General features: G+C 35.8%; 1 pseudogene; it reads left to right on the top strand.

Annotated features, from left to right (window-relative positions):
- Positions 1–282: 282 nt before the first annotated feature.
- Positions 283–20,613, top strand: LOC143625851 ((3S,6E)-nerolidol synthase 1-like; annotated as a pseudogene).
- The last annotated feature ends 397 nt before the right edge of the window (positions 20,614–21,010 follow it).

Below are 21,010 nucleotides of genomic sequence, written 5' to 3'. Positions count from 1 at the left end.
GCCACAACCGTCAATATTTCGTTTGCTTTTGATGATAGTCAAGGTGCTTAGTCAAAGACTAAATGTGATGAAGATACAAGATAAGGATACTTCATGAAGACCCGTTAAAAAACCCGCCAAAGACATCGGAGCATATCAATTTTGAATATGAAAAAAAAAATCATATTTTGTATTTAATTTATTCGTTTTGTAACTGGTGTTGTACTACTTTATTTCTCATTACTAGCGAGAGTATCGTTAGTGTTTACTTTATTATTTTATTGTTTAAATAAAAAGTAACCCATGTCCTACAATCGCCGTCGAGAAAGTCCTCCGGCTTTGCTGGTTGATATGTGCTCCATGAAGCTACAGAACAACAGCGAGTCGTCGCTTTCCTTCACACCGTTAGCAACGATGGTGGTGATGACGACGACGACGATGATGGGCCTTTGCATTTCCCCTTGTTAAGATTATTAATTACATATTTCCCAAACTTAAAAAATCAATTGCATATTTCTCCTTCGTAAAACATATATATAACATATTTATCCATTTTATTAAAATTAACTTTTAAAATGCCTATTTTACCCTTACATTTACTAATTGATTTAATTTATTTAAAAACAAAGTCTTGATTTTTGAGGTGTCATCATGTCTTCTTCGTCTTCATTTGTAATCTCCAATTTCTCACCAAAAAATTATTTTGTTTCAATTTGAATGTTGATGCTGTAATCCTCAATTTCTTTTATATTTTGAACAACCTAATACCATTTCACTAGAAAACAAAATATAGACAAGTACAATAATTTGGATTTGTTTACCGTGCACAATCACCTTATTATATGTAAATTGAATTCTTATTATACCAAATTTTGTTTCATAATAACTGAAGGCATACGCAAGGAATCTTCATTCCACTTGTGGATACACTGCGCAAGGAATCTTCATTCCACTTGTAGATATTATTATTATTATTATTGCTTTTGTTGTTAGGTTTTTGCGTGAAAAAGACAAATCTGCCATTTATTTTGACGGTCAACCAAAGGTTAAACTAACAGAAAACCCAAATTAAAAATAATAATAATAATAATAATAATAATAATAATAAAGAACCATCACAAGACTCATATCTGTGAAAATGTCACCATGCTACGTTTTTTATTTCATAACAAAGACCATAATTGCAACTAACTCATTTTGAAAACTTAGCTATGGAGACAATATTTTGTTATTGGCATGTGCACTAAGTGGGAATTTTTTTATCAAATTTAGTAACTACTATCAATATATGGTTGATAATCACTTGCAATCGTGTCACATGTCCCTTCATTCAAATTATTCATGTGTTCCTTAAACTCCGTATTATAAGTACCATAACATTCCTCTCGTAACATATCAACCAACTTCAGTGACATCACAAGATGTTGTCAGCAGTTACTTCACTTACTCACTACAAAACTGTTCCTAAACACCACTTAAATCATGCTCATCCTCATACAAAACTATTGCAAAACAAAACTGTTACTACCTCAGACTAAAATGGCGTTCAAACGTCCCTTTAAAGCATGATCGTTTCTTCTGCAAGTGCGTCAACAGACCGCTGTTGCAGGTACTCATCGTTAATCTCTTGTAAATCTATAAGGAACAGCCGTAACATTTGAAGTTAACAATACTATAACAATGAAGGAAACTTATAAATAATTAGTTAACTAAAAGACCAATATAGATATGGGCAGTTGGGCACAGTGAAACTACTCACTCAGGTGTCCATTGCGCCCATCCGCTATATCTCTTCTACATAAGGTACCGCTGCCCAAATCTATAATTTTTCGTATATTTATTGTACACCCAAATATATATGATTAAATGAAAAAAAAGGAAATTAGAAAAAGAAATCCGGTAATCCAGCAACTCTAAGAAGGAAGACAAATATTATTGGCTGATGTGAATTTTCTGAATATGCGTAGATTAGAAAGTGCGGTGTATGTTTCTGAATATGTGCAGATTAAGTTGTGTGCGATGGAGGGGTTACATTGTGGGTCGATTTTTGATATGTGACGTCACATCAGGAGGGGGCGATTTTCATTTTACAGTGTAGTGGTTTATAGCCCAATATTATCCCATCACATCATCACGTCATTTTATTATTTTACCTTTTATAGTTAAATTAAACAAATAAAACTTTATTAAGTTAAATAAATAAATAAAAATACATTAAAATTAAAAAACAAATATTAAAATAAAAAAAATACATAACAAAATTATAGAAAAAAAACACTAAAACTAAAAACTAATTTCGTTGGAGGTATACTTCCCGTGTTTTTTGTTTCCGTTTTTCTTCCAATTCTACGGCCGCTTTGATTTCGACAATTGAGCGAAGTAACTGGATGTCTCATTCCATTTGCCGCAATGCATATGAATCGGCAAACCGTGCATTGGCTTCGGTGTTAGCACGGATGGTAGCGTGATGGTTCAAACTCTGAGTCTTTAAGCGGCTCAACATATCTTGTAGTCGCTCCACGTCTTCGCCGATGTTTTCAGACCCGGCACGGACGTCGACAGGGACGCATTACCGGGTCAAAGGTCGGATTAAACCAGGGGGTGTTTGACCCGGATGACGTCATAAATAATTTAAATATATATTTATATACATATAAAAATAATAATAACAAACTTTAATGTTTATTTATGTATACATTGCTTTTTAACCAAAAATAATAATAATAACAAACTTTAATGTTTATTTATGTTAATACATTTCCTTTTAAATATATATGATTTATATATATAATTCATATACATATAAAAATAATAATGACCGAAAATAATAACAACGCCCAAAGCAGTGCTCATCAGATGCAAAAACGTCACCCAAACCAACCCACAATTCTACACGTGCACCTATCAAAAATCTCATCCACAACAAGCCTGACAAGTTTTCTCATTGACCAATGAGGAACCAACAACAGAAAAACGTGAATGGCGACCACCATAGCATTACGTTGCGACAGCCCATAATGCCGCTGTACGCCGAGAATGGCGACCACCGTGGGGAAACGATATCGTCCTTGAGGACAAGGACGTTTGTTAGGGCCGGAGTATTGATATGATCTTTAGGCCATTAATCCAATATTCATGACTCGACCCATAATGAGGATCCATTAGAGAGTCTACAACCCGGTCTACATGGTTTTGAATGCAAGAACAAGTCAAGTAAAAAATGCATAATTTAAGGGTTCAACATGTGGCTCCGTAAATGTTTTCCATTACATTAGTCTTATCCTTAATGCTCTTACTTGTTATTAGTAATTTTCTTTAGTATTTATAGTCTTGTAATATGAACTAGAGAAAGCATGGATGAATAAATATGTCAAGTCTCTTCTTTAAACTATTATTTTCTTGGAGAGTGGTTAACTAGTTACCTCGAATCACCCTAACATCGTGCCCGATGAAGTCCGAGACGAGCGCAGCAAACCCAAATGTTCTGGCACAAGCAAGCAAAACGATCATCAAACATTTGGTCCATTATAGCTGGCAGGCAACACATTATGCACCAACCTCTAGAATTTCATAACTGTTCATATATATGTTTTAAACTGTTTCCACGTTTGCATTGCAGCGTATGCCCGAAGACACTGATGTAAAGCATGCAAAATTGTAGAAGCTGTTCGGGAATTAATCAGCAATGATATTAATGATGTCAAATTTGATGATTTGTTAATGGTAGATACTCTTGAACGGCTAGGACTTGATTATCTCTACGAAGATGAGATCAATCTAATTCTTGAACAGTGTCACGTTCAGTTGATTAACAAAGATTTACTTCAACATCCAAATCTTTATGAGGTCTCCCTGTGTTTTCGAATCTTAAGGCAGAATGGTTATCGCGTCTCTGCAGGTTGGATTCTAAGAACTCTTTTCAATTTTTTTTTCTCTTTTCATTTATGAATCACTAATAAAAGCTTTTCAATTATGCCACATATGTTTTTGAGCAATTCAAGGGAAAGAATGATAAGTTTGTGGATAGTCTTAAATCTGACATTAGGGGTTTGATGGAACTATATGAAGCTTCACATTTATGTACAGAAGGTGAAAACATACTTGATGAAGCTGCAATATTTAGTAGCCACATGCTACAAAAATCACTCGATTTTCTTGATGACAAAGAGGCCAAAATGGTTAAATATACACTTGAAAATCCCCACATAAGTAACTTCACGTGCTTCAATTTACATAAAGACTTTGACGCCAAAATCTTGAAAGAATTAGCGGAACTGGAGGGTAGGATGGTTAAGTCCATACGCAAGACCGAAATAAATGAACTCATAAGGTGCAATTTACGGTGCTTGTTCATTATAACTAGAGTAATTATTATACGCTACTTCTGTTGGGTTTCAGTGGTGATCAGTTAAAATTTTGTTTATTAAATCCGGTTCAATAAACGTGACAAATAATAATTAATCATATTAATTAATAATTATACGCAGCGGTGGTGGTATCCGCACAGCAACGGTGGCACCGGCAGGCGGTGGCTGGTCAGGCGCCGGAAGTGATGGAGGAAGGATGAGATGGACTTGTTTGGATTAGTTGTCAGGTTATTAAAACATCATATATTTATATAGCCTGCTATTAGGTTTAACTAATCTCATTAGTTATAAACCTAATGGGCCAACAAGTCCAATTCTTACTCCAAAGCCCGCTCCATGTAATTTTTATCTCATTAAAGTGTCTAGCCCGGTTAACTAATTTAAGCGGGTTAATGGTTTGTTACCTCACGGTGTAACTCTCACGGGTCATAACCCGGTTGGCCGTATTGACTTACCCGAACCAGTCCATAATTCCAACAGTCTCCCACTTGGACGGTTTCTGGTTAAGTTACTCAATACTGACAGCCAGCGGTGCTCTAGCTACACATAGCTGCCCCCAACAGGTTATAACATTTTAAATTCATTAACCAAAATAATATTGGAATACACTATTGCAAGATAACAAATTTATGGTAATCGTTGTCATCTATCCTTTCTATATAAGACATCAATTGAACAATAAGACATGGATCAAGTTCAATCTCATATGGCGTTCAATCATTATAGTTCTCGATCAAGAATCAAAGTGGTCCAATCAAACATACAGTTAGTTTGGGTGAGGCCTCACACTTTACCAGTTTGAATCAACGAGGGCTCCAAGATACCTAACTGTTACATATCATGTAAGAGTACAGAATCCCATTTTGAATACATACAACTCCCACTGAACTTCAGATCATTCCTAACCAATGCCTTTATAGCTAGCAGTTACGAGACAGCGGTTGACACTGATCAAAGAATAACCTTTAGTAAACGAAAGTTCTAATAAGTATCTCAAGTCTAAGGATACAAAATGAGTATACCAGTATCAAAACATCTTATGACTAAGATCCATGAAGATGATTTGATGCGAGTTACATCCAACGTCATTCATAATGAGGTCTGTGAGTTTGGAAGTCAACTCCTTGAGTCCAAAGTCAGAATATCCTTAATTCAGAGTCGTTCCCACGAGTCTGACCGACTACGGATAATTTAGAATACAATATTCACGGATTAAACGTATTAAAAACGAACACAGTTATATTATTCAACATTTGCATTTAACCATTAAATCAAAAAAGAACTAAAAGTATAACTGTTTGATATGTTCACACATCCAAATACTAAATCAAAACAAACTACCAGCTAATCTAAGACCGATAGAATCTCTGTGATGATCATGCTTGTCCTAAGTCATCGGTTTAGTGAACAGGTCAGCTAGGTTTTGATCTATGTCTACTTTGCTTATTATGATGTCTCCTCGTTCCAGTATATCTCGTATATAGTGGAACTTACTTAGAATGTGCTTGGCCCTATGATGAGATCTGAGCTCTTTGGCTTGAGCAATGGCTCCTGTGTTATCACAGATTACGTCGATCGATTTCCGAAAGCTTGGAACTAGATCGAGGTGGGCTATGAATTTCTTCATCCAAGGAGATTGTGAGCGAGAATCATCTCGGTCAGTCTGGAAGCTAGCATTAGTGTAACACCTTACAGAGAGCTCTTCTTCCACTCCTCCAAACACTAAGAACATGTCTTTCGTCCTTTTCAGGTACCTCAGAATGTTCTTCACAGCAGTCCAATGAGCAATGCCAGGGTTCTGCTGAAAACGACTAGTCATGCTCAGTGCATACGAGACGTCAGGTCTAGTACATAACATAGCATACATGATAGAACCAATCGATGAAGCATATGGAATCGCTTGAATGTGCTTAGTTTCAATGTCCGTTGCCGGAGATTGCGATTTTTTCAACACGGTTCCTTTAGCCATGGGGAGAGCTCCTTTCTTGGAGTTATCCATAGAGAAGCGTGCCATTACTTTGTCTATGTACGTACTTTGACTCAGCCCTAGAAGCCGCTTAGACCTATCTCAGTAGATCTTAATTCCTAGAATATAAGCAGCTTCACCAAGATCTTTCATTGCGAAACAAGAGCCCAACCAGTTCTTAACTTCCTTAAGCATAGGGATGTTGTTTCCAATGATCAGTATATCTTCCACATACAGGATGAGGGATGATATAGTGCTCCCACTAGCCTTTTTGCAAACACAAGGCTCATCTTCATTTTTGGTAAAACCAAACTCTTTGATTTTCTCATCAAATGAATATTCCAGCTTCGAGATGCCTGTTTAAGTCCATAAATGGACTTATTTAGTTTGCACACCCTGTTAGGATATTTAGGATCGACAAAACCTTCAGGCTGAATGATATGCTAAAAGTAGTTTAATAATTATTAACTAAATTAACTAAAAATAAACACTAAGTAATACTCTAGACTTTCTAAAACTCGACTAAACTACTAACCGGCAAGTGAACCGATTGACTCTAGTAAAGCTAAGTAAGTCCGGATATCGAACCCACGAGACTCTTTAAATTACGTTTATTAGCTAATTAGACTCGACTACAAAACACGACTTATTATTTATATTTGTTTGGGGGATTTTTATTTAAAATACTAATTTAATACTATAATTAAAAACTATTTAAGAAAATTAGTAAATTAAACAAGAGCAAAGTTTGTTATTAAAATACGATAATGATGAGAAGACTACCTAGGCTAGACTCCCTTAAATTTTAGTAATGAATTGACTCGGGAAAATATTTAGTTATGGACTGGGATCGTAAAATAGACACTTAAAAGAAAACCCAAATAGGACCTCTGACCCTTCTCAAGAGAAAACCTATGGATTTCTAACAAGTTTTAACGCACACCAGTATTAAAAAATCAAGTTCGCTTACGGTCACCCAATTGTTTATAATTTAGTTCGTTTATACGAAATCCTACCTTACAGCGCGGAAATCAAAGGCAATTTACTATACTTAATTGATTTGATAAACAATAATAAATAATCAAGCCTAGACAGACTCCTTACAAAGAACTAAATCTAGCAAGATTAAATAGTAAAGACTTATCAATAATCTAGCACTTTACAGATTTTAGATTAGCAGCACACTTAGGTTTATCTAACAATATTATTCCTATGATCTTATCGCGAAATCGAATCATAAAATAATCAAGAACACAAAGTAATTGACCTAATAGCAATCCTATCATATGACAAACGATAATCAAGGAAAACTATGGAATAAAACTCATCCAACAATCCTAAGCATCCATACGCATCAATTAATTATAAGCAAATCTTTTACTAAATCATAAAAACCATAACGTAAATAATCCCAAATCAAATCAAAACATCAAGATAAGTTCATCATAAGCCTAGGCAGTTTAAGGGTTTAGCCAACAACCATACTCAAGACAAAAGATTATAAATAGGTTCAAATAATAAATTCATGACGAAAATAATAAATTCAAACCGACTAATAAGGATTCTTGGATGAGTCGGTGTTGAACCCGGATACTATTTGGTCGAACCAAAAACTTGCTTTCTCTTTTCTTCTCTCTCCTTGCGTCCACAGCAATTTTCTCTCTCAAAACCTGATGACTTCCCTTCTGTCTTTTTCGTTCTCTCCTCTTATGGCGTAAGGGTTCTCTCTTTCTATAATAATAATAATAACTGACTTCCTCTTTCACAATTCTATTTTATGGGCCGATAAATGTGTAATTGTGAGTTTCATTCTCATGCTCTTGTGGCCTGCTTAAAGAATTATTCCTTCGGGCCCATACAATATAAAATTTAGTTAGTACTTGAGCTTTTCTCGGTTTCTACAAAACATCAAATAAACAAACCAATTTAGTAATCCTTAAATCAAATTTTCTTCTCAGCTTACGTGTTATATGCATTCATGTCTTTATTTAGCTCATTTTTTTCCTTTTCTTACTTTTAGTATAATTATATTATTAGGTAATATACTACAAGTTTAAACATGTGCACTTACAAATATTTAATTAGGTGTATCTACTGTTGAGTTGCTTTATTAGTTTTTTTGGTTCCTGGTATCTTAAAACTTTTAAACTTTCAATATGCACTAGGAACGGATATAATTAAGTAAAAACAACTTTAAATCAACTCAAAAGTATAGGGAATATTTATATAATTTTTGTATAATTTAGAGCACATCGAATATCCCACACTTAAATATTTTTTCGTCCCTGAAAAAGTCTAGTTGCAATAGGATCAGAATCGGAGAAATACGATCTTAAAAACATAAAGGTTATCTTAAAATTTCGAACAACGCAAAAACTGTGATCACCGATATTGTTGTCCACTTAAACCCATGCCTTTGTCTTTATCGGGACAAGTAAGATCCAACTATTATTATTATTATTTTTATATAATCTAGTGGAACCCACAGTCAAGACCCGTTTTATTTTAGATTTTACCAGATCAAACCACCCCAACTTGACTTAAACCTCATAGATAGCAGATTAAAACATTGTTGCATATTTTTCATGAATATCTAAGACGGTCAAGGATATTGTTTATCCACCTAAATTTAAGCATCAAAGTCTACCAAGCAGTCATTAGATACGATTAAGGTTCAATTATAACTAGTTAGTATTCCCCACTACATGACATACCCCGTTATCAAAAAATACCTCGAACCCATTACCACACGTGATTTTTCAAGTTTCCATCTGTCGGTTTACATACGCCGTGTCTCTAGTTGATCATGTTCTTAATGGTATGGGACGCAAGTAAGAGGACCACGTATGACTAACAACGGGATGATCACTAGATCATCAAAATTTTACTTCACTGTAATTGATGTAGTGAGTGTAGTGGCAGTAAACTGCGGGTTTATGCTTAAAAGCTTTTATGATTTAAATATCCGAAGATACCCAGATGAACAACCGTAAAAACACCTGTGGTCTCAGAACCCGAGGCATCCCATCAATACAGGATTTAAGGCTATAAATCCATACGCCTTTGAAGTCTTAAACACTAAAACTAGAAGTGTAAGTTTTTAAGTTTATATCACCGGCTACACGGTATACTTTAACGTTTAAACCTACCCAAGCATCGTATGATAGCGTATTCATATTTCTATAAAATTCATAATTTTCTACCATCGAATTAAAAATGAGGCTTGAGTATGGCCGACCTTTCATCTCGTATTTTATACAGACTCAACATATTTCCCACTAAAAATCATATCTTTATCGTTTAAAACCAACTATCAAACTGCCCTTTCATTCTCAAGGCTGAGCCTACCGACACATCCCAATTTAAGTGTGTGTTCTTTAATTATATCTTATTATTAGTAGTTTGAAAAACCGATTACCGATAAGTATCCTCATCTCCCACTTATACGCAAAAAAGAAACAAAATCAAGGGACATTTTTTTTTCAAAGCCTTTTTTTTTAAATTAAATGAAAAAACTAAAACGAAACTTGGTGTGCTTGAAGTTGTTTAATAATTATTAACTAAATTAACTAAAAATAAACACTAAGTAATACTCTAGACTCTCTAAAACTCGACTAAACTACTAACCGGCAAGTGAACCGGTCGACTCTAGTAAAGCTAAGTAAGTCCGGATATCGAATCCATGAGACTCTCTAAATTACGTTTATTAGTTAATTCGACTCGACTACAAAACACGACTTATTAATTATATTTGTTTGGGGGGGTTTTATTTAAAATACTAATTTAATACTAAATTAAAAACTAATTAAGAAAACAAGTAATTTAAACGAAAACAATATATGTTGTGAAAATAAGATGATGATGAGAAAACTACGTAGGCTAGAATCCCCTAAATTTCATTTATGAGTTAACCCGGGAAAATATTTAGTTATGCATGGACTGGGATCGTAAAATAGACACTTAAAAGAAAACCAGAACAGGACCCCTGACCCTTTTCAAGAGACACCTATGGATTTCTAACAAGTTTTAACGCACACCAGTATTAAAAATTAAGTTCCCTTACAGTCACCTAATTAATTATGATCTAGTTCCTTTATACGAAATCCTACCTTACAGCGCGGAAATCAAAGGCAATTTACTATACTTAATTGATTTGATAAACAATAATAAACAATCAACCCTAGACGGACTCCTTACGAAGAACTAAAACTAGCAAGATTAAATAATAAAGACTTATCAATAACCTAGCACTTTACAAATTTTAGGTTAGCAGCACACTTAGGTTTATTTGGCAATATTATTCCTATGATCTTATCATGACATCAATCATATAATAATCAAGATCACAAAGTAATTGATTCAATAGCAACCTATCATATGACAAACAATAATCAAGGAAAGCTATGGAATAAAACTCATCAAACAATCCTAAGCATTCATATGCATCAATTTAATATAAGTAAATATTTTACCAAACCATAAAAACCATAACAATAAATAATCCCAAGTCAAATCAAAACATCAAAGTAGGTTCATCATAACCTAGGCAGTCTAAGGGTTTAGCCAACAACCATACTCAAGAACAAAAGAAAGTAAATAGGTTTAAACAATAAATTCATGACGAAAATAATAAATTCAAACCGAATAATAAAGACATTTGGATGAGTCGGTGTTGAACCCGGACGCTCGATGCTTGAACCAAAGTGTTTTTTCTCTCCTTGTTTTCTCTTGTTTTGCGTCTGCCTCTTGCTGCAATCTTTTTAGTCTTCTAATGGAACAAATATATCGACAGACATAAACCTTTCTGGTGGCTCTTCTCCCTTTTTTTTCAACCCTCGAAAGACAAAAAGAGGCTTAAATAATAATGTTCCACCAAATATTTATAGTAATAATAATGACGGTGTAGGGTTTATGTTTACAATTCTTGTTCTACCAACTCTTTCATCATACTATATTATTTATTAGAATATAGTATGTTAGCTTTTATTATTTTTTTTCTTTTTCTTTTTTCTTATTATATACTACATATAGTTGTAAAAATAATAATTAGATAATATATCATATGTTTGACTCGTCATTAATCTGTCTCAAGTTTAGTAAAAATGTTTCATTTTAGCTCATTGTTTTTAGAAACCATTAAACTCACATGTGAACCAAAAATTAATAATATTCAATAAAAACTTGGCTCAAAAGGATCCGAAAGTATAGGGAATATATATAATAGTATGTATATTTTAGACTATATCACTGAATCATATAGACATCTTCAGAAAGATGTCCATTAAGAAAAGAAGTTTGACATCCATTTGCCATATCTCGTAGTCATAGTACGCGGCTATGGCAAGTAATATCCTTATCGACTTAGTCATAGTAACGGGCGAGAAGGTTTCATCATAATCAATACCCTGAGTTTTGAGTAAAACCTTTCGCGACTAGCCATGCTTTATAAGTCTGTACATTTCCATGCATGTCGGTTTTCTTCTTGAAAATCCACTTGCTCCCTACTGCCCGACACTCGGGGGTTAGCTCAACCAAGTTCCAGACTTGATTGTCACGCATTATCACACCCCGACTTAGGGCCTGGGTGCGACGCCCGTTAATTGGTATCCAGTTTTAAAATTATATCAGAGTTGCGGGTTTGTTTTAGCGGAAGTCTTTAAAATATAATATTTAATTACAAAAATGTCGGGTTAGAATATCCGTTGGATATTGTTTGATAAAATGTGAGCGGAAGTCTTTTCAAATATAATATTATTATATTAAAAATTCGGGAGTTGAATACCTGTTTTGATATTTCAAATACCTGTCATTTCAAAATATAATTCTTTATAATATTTGAATAAAATATCTGAGCCATCAGATCACCTCTAATGACTATGTCTTCAATCTTCTATCAGTCTTGCTTGCCAATTCTATTCTTTTACAGTTTCCCTGAAATGTGGGGGAAAAATACGTTAGCACATAGCCAGTGAATGACGCTGACTCAATAATACCGGTGTGTAAACAATAATAATACCTTTGTGACAATACTCATTAGGCACCCAACTCAATTGGGTTACAATTACCCTAAGTACATGTACAATTAATCATATACACAATATCATTTCTCTGATCAGTCCCGTAGGCTACCAGAGGCATGTTTAATGATACGCATGGCCTCGGGGAAATCCAAGTCACCATGTATGTTGGATCCAGACACATGTATACTCTTAATTTGAGTATGCCCGTTTCACATTATTGTAACACAAAGTTTTAAGGCTTCGTAAATCATATGTAAACAGTTCAGACTCTAAAAGAGTTGTAAAAGTTTGGGGCGTATTCACCTTTTATGATTGTAATCAGTTTCTAACACTGATTCCTGTATATTGATCAGTTTCTGCTACTGACCCCTGTATGTAAATCAGTTTTTGTTACTGATTCCTGTTTTCCGTTTTCAGCTTTCTGATTGATTGATTGACTGTTACCTCGGACCTATAGTACGAGTATAACATTTGTATAAATTTTTAGATCAATGATCTAGCTTCAGACCCCGTAGTCTGTTTTGTATAGCTGTAACCTTGATAATTTATTTGTTTGTACAAAACATATGGACATTTAGTTCCTTTGTTTATTTATTAATTGTATATCAGGTTTCTTCTTTAGGAAGAAACATTTATATCAGGTTTCTTCTTCAAGAAGAAACATTACTTTACCTGTGTGAATGAATAGTATATTTCTTAATCATTAATAAATACTATTTAACTATAACCTTTGCATGTAAATGATTACGTTTCTTAATCGTGAAGAAACAATAATTTAACAATAACCCTTGCTTATGAAAAGTTATATTATGCTTATCAGTAATCAAGGTTCGGGCTATACCCCTGACTATGGTCTAAGCTATTATAATAATAATAAAATAATAACTTAATCAGAACCCCTACCTCGGAGTTAGTTATCTAAGGTTGATCGAGCGGCACTTCTACTCTATATCGCGTACTACACCATAAACTGTCAGAGCTTCGGAGCTTGGCACGTTCCACGAGACCGGCACGCAAACCGAGACTAGTGTGTGAAAATGTGTGTTGGAGGTGTGAGTTGTGAATGCCGTGACCCCTCCCTTTTATAGCCGAAATTAGGATCCATCGCGTAGCGCGATGGTCCCTTGTCTTAAGCCATCGCGTAGCGCGATGTCAGGAAATGACGCGTGGCATGCTGACTCAGCCCTAGCGTCTGCCACGTGTCCCCTCGTCGCGACACGTGTTGCTGCGTCATCATAGGTCGTCGCGTAGCGTGATGGTCTTGAGTCTGGGGTCATCGCGTAGCGCGATGGGTTTCTGAACTCAAATTTTTATTTTTAGTCCCTCGTCTTTGATAACTTGCAACTTCTTGATCATACTTTCATTTTCCAAAAATACTAAAGCGGCGGTTATGCGGCGATGCGAAGTGCCAACTGCGCCATCAAAACGCCACATTACGCCCATCGCCCGAGTCCGAGCCCGTGTCCTTGCGCGTGCACGTCGAGCACCCTCCGCTAGGACTATGGAGAATGGTTAGCCACATTAAAACATTTCTATGGAAACTTGTTTCCTTATAAAGAGCTTCCATTTCTTTACTTGTTTCCATGTGGGATGAAAATTCCATTCCCTATTTATACTCATATAGAACACTTCCATTTTCTTTCATCCTTCCATGTGGGATGGAAATTTTTCTTATTTTCTTAAGATAAGATGCTTTCTTTTTCTTATCTTATTTTCTCATTACTTGTCTTTATAATAATTATTATTTTTTAATCCTTCAACTTTCAAAGTTGCCAACTTTAACCCAAAATAAGTATGGGTTTTTCCTAGATGTTACACGCATAGATTGCATCTCGGTGTTCATGGCATCTTGCCATTTCTCAAATTCCGGATCTAAGATAGCAAATTTGTAATTAGTAGGTTCGTCGCTTGACTCGGCTACTAAGAGGACCTCGGGACCATCTAGATGCCATAGGTATTTAGAGTTTGGTACGCGAGTCCTATTACTTCTGCGAACGCTTGTGTTCATATCCGATGTATCAGCAACAACAACTTGTTGATCAGACGTTCCAACTTCCTCAGCGGTAGTTTGTAGTTCTTGAATTTCTTCAAGATCGACAATATTATCTCTAGTTCCTCGATTGGGAATTTCCTTCTCGAGAAAGTGGCCCTTCCTTTTGATAGAAATCACATTTGTATCAGGATGGAAGAAATAATATCCGCGTTGGTTATAGTATCCGACAAAAACAACTTTTACGCCGCGAGGATTGAGCTTATCGTCAGAATCACTAGTGACATAAGCATCACATCCCCATACTCTAAGGAAAGACAAATTGGGTTTTCGCCCATGCCATATCTCATATGGGGTTTTGCTTACCTTTTTAGTTGGAGCCAGATTGACAATGCGGGCAGCGGTCAAAAAGGCAAAGCTCCAAAATGAGTGAGGCAAGTTAGTTTTACACATCATTGATCGGGCCATGTTTAGCAAGATTCGATTTCTCCTCTCGCTCACGCCTTTGTGTTGGGGTGTGCCGGGTGGAGTGAGCTGTGAAAATAATTCCACGCTCTTTTAGATGATGCATGAATTCTGAGCTGAGATACTCTCCGCCTCGATCCAATCGAAGCATTTTAATAGTTTTCCCGAATTGGTTTTCCACTTCGTTTTGAAACTCTTTGAACTTTTCAAAGGTTTCATGCTTGTGTTTCATGAGATACACATGGGCATATCAACTGTAATCGTCAATAAAAGAAACGAAGTATCTTTCATAATTCCTAGACATGGTTCTGAAAGGACCGCATACATCAGTATATATGATTCCCAGCAGATCCTTTGCTCATTCATTCTTATGAGTGATGGAGCCTTTGGCAAGTTTTCCAGCTAAGCAGGATTCGCAGTCATCAAAAGAGTCTGGTCCTGTGGATTCAAGAATCCCTTCGGATTGGAGTCTCTTAACTCGTGCCTTGCTTATGTGGCCAAGTCGGCAATGCCATAGAAATGTATCATTGATGCCAGATCTGATACGTTTAGAAAGATTATATACATTATTGTTTATTTGAACATCAACCTCATAAATATCATTTCGAGGTTTAGCCTCAAAATAAAAAATATCATTCAAGTAGGCAGAAATAGCAATACTATAAAAACGTACTTAAATCCTTGTTCAAATAGTAAAGAAACTGAAATAATGTTTCTGGTTAAACTAGGTGCAAACAAACAGTTATCCAAAGTAACTACAAGGCCAGACGGACAAGCAAAACGATATGTGCCAGTTGCAAGCACTGAGACTCTCTTCCCATCACCAACGATGAGTTCCATGCTGCCTTGTTTCAGTTTCTTCCAGTTTTTAGGCTCCTGCAAGACATTAACGTTGTGGTAACCACATCCGGTATCAAATACCCATGTGTTGCTAGAGACAGTGAAAAGTTCAATAACGTAAATAGAAATACCTTTAGAGGAGCTTTCACCATTGGTCCTCTGCCTTTTCAGCTCAGTAAGGTAGTCGGGACAATTACGTTTCTAGTGTCCCATTTTGTTGCACTTGTAGCACTGGCGCTCCTTAGGAGGCGGTGGTACCTTTGCAACACCTTTTTTAGTGTTGGTGGCAGACCTGGCAGCAACAGTAACCTTCTTCTTGCCTTTACCGTTATGACCCCGGTTCTTGGGTTTAGGCTTGACGACACCAGCAGATCGAACCATAAGAACTTGATTGTTTTTAACGGGAATATTCATCTCAGCCGTCTTGAGGATTCCATGAAGCTCCGGCACTGTCTTCACCCAGCCATTCATATTGAAATTCATTACGAATTGGTCGTAAGAGCTGGGAAGAGAGTTCAGGATGAAATCCGCTGCCATTTCATCTGACAGGGGATAATCAGGTTCCTTAGTTGTTCGATGTACCCTTTCATCTTGACGACATGCGCACTAACAGGTGATCCCTGTTCCATTCTGCAGTGATGAGCTGCTTCATGGTGTCACAGCGTTCTTGACGGGCTTGTTTCTGGAACATGCCCTTGAGTTGCTCAAGCATCTCATAGGCACCAAAATCTTCCAAGCCTTTAGCAAGCTCGTAAGACATGGTGGCTAGCATGATACAGGCGACTTCAGTAGAGTCGTCCATATGTTTGTCAAGAACCCTCCTGGCATCAGCAGTATTGTTTTCAGGCTTGGTTGGAACAGGTCCATCGAGAACATAGTGCTTCTTTGCCGTCTTGAGAACAAGTCCCAAGTTGCGGTGTCACTCAAGAAAGTTGGTGCCATTCAACTTTTCTTTCTCAAGGATAGCCTTGAGGGTGAATGAGGAGTTATTATCAGTAGACATCTGTTCAATTAAGCAAAAGTAAATTTTATTAGTATTTTTGATGTTTTAATCCTATTATTAATGACCTAATAACATTAGTAAATAGGAACTTGAGAATTTGGCTTCCAGTTACTAATGGCAGCTGTAGCACACAACATTAGTAAGTGGTTAGGCAGACAGACAACGATTGCCAATTGTGAATAGAGCACAACTCTCGTTTATGAGGCCTATTAAGACAACATTTGCCTAAGTAGATACGTTTAGCCTCATCTATGCCCACCTTAGTCTCCAGACAGCTGTAGCACGTAACAAGAGAGTAAAGTAATAGTCGCCCTAGTATAGTCACTTGTGAAAGAGCCGGATGTGTCAACGAAACCCTTTCACCTTGAAGGGATATGCTAGAAATCAAATGTGGTGCTGTAGCTCCAAACACTTGAAGTTTTGCAATATGCCTCAAGTGTGACTTATAGTAGGATGGCATAGACTATTAATTTAAATTGGGATTAATTTTAAATATTTACTGAATAGAGTAAAAGTCCAGTTTTACTTTATTGATCGAGACAACTTTATGAACCCTTTCATCTCTCAGGACACTTAGTTTTAAATAACCTATTAAAACTAAGTTTGTCGCGATAATACCAACCAATTTTAAGTTAATAGTTTTACCTATTAAGTTATTAGTTATGGAAAATTAAATTTAGTTTAATTTTGCAAAACTTGATTGGTTAATTTATTTTAATATATTTGGTATTAGGTTGGTGGTATTATAATCCCATTATAATCAAGCAAGCAAGCAACCAAAATAGCAAACAGAATATGTAAATCTTAAATGGCCAAGATTAGTGATTGATCTTGCTAGAGCCTATTAGCAAGATCCAATCGGGTCAAGGGGTCACAACACAAAACAACCACAAGGATGGACTCTTTGTGCATCCCGTCATCTTTGGTAACTCCCACTGACTTCAAGAACTCCATGAGCTCGTCCTCGGTTTCCTTCAGGTCTTCTTCATTACAAAATTACACTAATACAAGTAATGAAAAACTAAACCCTATCTATTACAATTTTGAACCATCAAGGTGGCCAAAAACCATAAAATAAAACTGAAAACTAAATACAACTTTTGAACCATCCATATGGCCAAAATAAAATCATTCAACCAAACAAACAAGGTCGGGCCAGATTTACATATTCAACGAAAAATAAGTCAGGCAATATTTTGATCAAATAAAATAAATAAAATTTTGACCAAACTAGAATTGCCCTAATATTTTATCTAGATCAAAAACACCAACGACCTTGAAGTTTATGATGTAGAACCGGTGAAAATACCGGATTCGACTCGTATGTTGTAACCAAGGCTCTGATACCACTGTTGGGTTTCAGTGGTGATCAGTTAAAATTTTGTTTATTAAATCCAGTTCAATAAACGTGACAAATAATAATTAATCATATTAATTAATAATTATAGGCAGCGGAATATATAATTAATCAGCACCGAAAACTAGACCCGACAGGATCCGGTTACAGACAATACAAGTACGAGTCAAAACATTAAATATATAATTATAAACTAACAATATATTTAAGTTTACCTTAGTTCATAAATAACCGGTTGAGACACCGAAGGCTAACGAACCGAGCTAGATGACACAACAAGATCCAACAACCAACGGTGGCGGTGCACGACGGCAACGGTGGCGGTGCACGACGGCAACAGCAGCGGTGGTGGTATCCGGACAGCAGCGGTGGCACCGGCAGGCGGTGGCAGACAGGCGGCGGTGGCTGGTCAGGCGCCGGCAATGATGGCGGCGGTGAAGCAAGTGGCCGGCTGTTGGATGGAGGAAGGATGAGATGGACTTGTTAGGATTAGTTGTCAGGTTATTAAAACATCATATATTTATATAGCCTCCTATTATGTTTAACTAATCTTATTAAAACCATAAATACGGGCTATAAAATGACCAAATATTTCATTAAACTTGAGTTTTCAATAAAAATGTCTCAACCAGTAAATCCTAAGATTCTTAGGTTAGTGCAAAAATGAATTCGTGAGTGCTGGTCATAAATTTCTTAGATAACATTTTTCACACTTAGGCATAAGCAGCTTAACCTAAAAACTTATGCAGATTTAGGTGCATATATTGTGCATAATAAGATCTGTTATGCTAAGGCTATTTTATTTAATCCTCTTATATGTATGTATGCATTGCATATTTGCATATTTGTATAATTGTATGTAGGCAAACATGTATACTTGTGTCTAAGTGTGCATGTATGTGGTATGTATATGCAAGTATATCTAAATATGTTATATGTGTGTACAATTTCCTTTGTTTTCTGAATGGCTATTCACACGAACGGGTACACACGCACATCTACACCTAAACTATTTTAAGAGAAAATCTACTCTCATCTCATGCGAGGTTTTAAACTCTGGTCTTCACTTCCAAAGAAATGAGTTTTTACCACCCAGCCAGTTTAATTATTTTTAATATAAAGTGATATGAAGGAATTAATACATATATGCTGACTCTTTTATTTTTTTTTAGGTGGTGGGAGGATCTAGGATTGGGACACGAATTAAATCTTGCTAGGGGCCAACCTTTAAAGTATTATATTGTGCCTATGGTTTCCTTGGCAAATCCGACCTTGTCACAGGAGAGAATCGATCTCACAAAAACCGTCTCTCTCATTTATATCATAGATGATATTTTTGATATCTATGGGAGCTCCGATGAACTTACTCTACTCACAGAAGCAGTCAACATGTACACAACAAATAACATCATTAATTTATACTTCTTTTTTTCATGTTTAACTTGTCTTCCTTTAACATATATTAATTTCAGGTGGGATGTCGGCCTTGTAGAGCAACTTCCATACTATGTTAAGTTAACCTTCAAGGTTTTATATGACACAACAAATGAAATTGCATGCAGAGTTTATGAGAAACACGGATTTAACCCCATAAATTCCTTACAAAAGTCGGTATGATCGATATATTGTTCATTGTTAAATTTTAAATTCAGATTTAGTTCATTCATAAAACCACATGGGAAAAAGTCATTACGGATTGGAACCCGGACTAATCACTTGTGTGGGGCAAACATGATACCACTTGCAAGTAATGTTTCAAAACAATATTGCAGTGGGTGACACTATTTGATGCATTTTTGGTGGAAGCGAAATGGTTTGCTTCTGGGCATATTCCAAAGTCAGAAGAATACTTGAAGAATGGGATGGCCAGTTCGGGTGTACAAGTTCTCCTAGTTCACATGTTTTTCCTCCTTGGTGATGGTGTCACTAAACAAGACGCAGACCTTATTGACAGTGATCATGGCATTGTGTCATCAGGTTCAAAAATTTTGCGTCTTACAGACGATTTGGTATCTGAACAGGTTAAAAAGTTTATTCAAATTCCATATATGTTAACAACTACAGTATATTGGATACTTGACGGATTGTGCTGTACCATGCCCCCTCTTTTAATTTGTTGTGCTTCGCATCAACTCGTCACGTCACTAATGTTCACTCATTTTTTATACTAAAAGGCTTAGAAACTCTTTGATTTTATGTTTTTAGCCTTTTAGGAACGGGGTATGATGAAAATTTAAATGCAGGGGGTACATTAGCCAATCCGTTTTACACAATAATTATGATATACAAGTGACTCTATATGTATGATCTTTTTAACAGCATGAAAATCAAGATGGCCACGATGGATCATTCGTCAAGTGTCTCCTCATGGAACATGAGTATTGGTCTAGAAATCTCGCCCAGGACCACGTCAAGCAGATGATTTCAGACACATGGAAGTGTTTGAACGAGGAATTCCTCTTCCCTAGCCCCTTTTCAAAAAAATTCTTGAAGGGTTCCATAAACCTAGCGCGACTAGTTCCTTCAATGTACCGCTACAAGAAAAGTAATTCATTTGATCTAATAGAAGAACATATAAATTCTTTCATATGAGAAGATTTATAATACTAAATAGACCAAAAGTCCTCGAACCCTCGAAAGTATTATTTTGTTTATTCAAGGAACTTTAATTTACTCATGAATTGTTTAATTCTATACTGGGTGCAAAGCTCATGTGGCTTAAATTATAAATCTTATGTATAAAGTTTGTTAAAAGAAATTTGGGATGACAACCCACCACTACATGTATATTTGTATTTGTAATGACTACAAGCCATACTTGTGTAAAAATCTTCCATGTGCACCTTTTGCGTCACCTTTCTTAGAGGTTGAGTTTAGATATGCAACATAGTTCTTAAACCTCAAACAAAAACATAAAAGTAGTGGAAATATCTCATACAAAGTCAAACAAGGATCAAATACAACAACATTGTCTTAAAACTAAACTGAACAAACAAAAATATGACTAATATGGATGCCAGTTT

Source organism: Bidens hawaiensis, unplaced genomic scaffold (genome assembly GCF_021521415.1).
Source record: "Bidens hawaiensis isolate Kalapana, Puna unplaced genomic scaffold, B.hawaiensis_p1.1 tig00004242_1, whole genome shotgun sequence".
Lineage (NCBI taxonomy): Eukaryota > Viridiplantae > Streptophyta > Magnoliopsida > Asterales > Asteraceae > Bidens > Bidens hawaiensis.
The sequence above is the reverse complement of the archived record's forward strand: the minus strand, read 5'-3'. Positions and strand labels throughout refer to the sequence as shown.